The following is a 1,022-nucleotide window of genomic DNA, read 5'->3' as shown; positions in this document are numbered from 1 at the left end:
TCCGATCTGTGCAATGTTATTTTTGATCTGAAATGTTCACTTTGTAAGCTAAATAATGTGATTGACTATATATTTAAAAATTTGAAAAATAAATAAATAAATAAATAAATAAATAAATAAATAAATAAATAAATAAAATGTCAAGGCCTGAGGTCTTGCAGCCCTTAAAAATCTCCCCTGTGAGCGTTCCCACCAGCACAGTCACACACACTCGCACTCAGGTGCACACGGAGCCTGCACTGGGGACCTGAGTGAGTCAGCAAGTGGCGAGCTGCGTCCCGGAGACCCACAGCCACCCTCCCCCCACCGGCAGGTGTCCCTGCTGCCCTTCCTGACCCATGGCGCTAAAGCAGACTCAGAAAAAATTAAGTGACCTGCAGCGTGATCCATCCGTTCACTGTTCAGCTGGACCTGTGGGAGATGACTTGTTCCACTGGCAAGCAACTATTATGGGGCCTCCTGATAGTACATATCAAGGTGGAGTCCTCTTCTTCACTGTACACTTTCCAACAGACTATCCTTTCAAACCACCAAAGATTGCTTTCACAACAAAAATTTACCATCCAAACATAAACAGTGATGGAAGTATTTGTCTTGATATACTGAGGTCACTGTGGTCACCAGCTCTGACTGTATCAAAAAGTTTTATTTTCTGTATGTTCTCTACTTTGTAATTCTAATCCAGATGACCTTTTAGTACCAGATATTGCACAAATATATAAATCAGACAAAGAAAAATACAACAGACATGCAAGAGAATGGACTCAGAAATATGCAATGTAAAATAAAGAAATTTTCATATATATCAGAGTACTGTAAAATCCAGGTTTTTTCAGCATTAGCAGTAAATTGAGCACTGTTTACTGTTTCATTGTACCTTGAAACTCTTGATTTTAACCCATTTCAAATGTGTTTCTGAAGCAAGACAAAACAAACTGATTTTTACCCATTTCAAATGTTTTTCTGAAGCAAGACAAAACAAACTTCCAAAAATACCCTTAAGACAGTGATGAGAGCATTTA

The 1,022-nt window shown here is 38.6% G+C and overlaps 1 pseudogene; it reads left to right on the top strand.

The window, feature by feature from the left end:
• Positions 1–338: 338 nt before the first annotated feature.
• On the top strand, positions 339–791 carry LOC106733430 (ubiquitin-conjugating enzyme E2 D1 pseudogene; annotated as a pseudogene).
• The last annotated feature ends 231 nt before the right edge of the window (positions 792–1,022 follow it).

Source organism: Tupaia chinensis, unplaced genomic scaffold, assembly GCF_000334495.1.
Source record: "Tupaia chinensis unplaced genomic scaffold, TupChi_1.0 Scaffold000067_1, whole genome shotgun sequence".
In the NCBI taxonomy this organism is placed as follows: domain Eukaryota; kingdom Metazoa; phylum Chordata; class Mammalia; order Scandentia; family Tupaiidae; genus Tupaia; species Tupaia belangeri.
The sequence above is the reverse complement of the archived record's forward strand: the minus strand, read 5'-3'. Positions and strand labels throughout refer to the sequence as shown.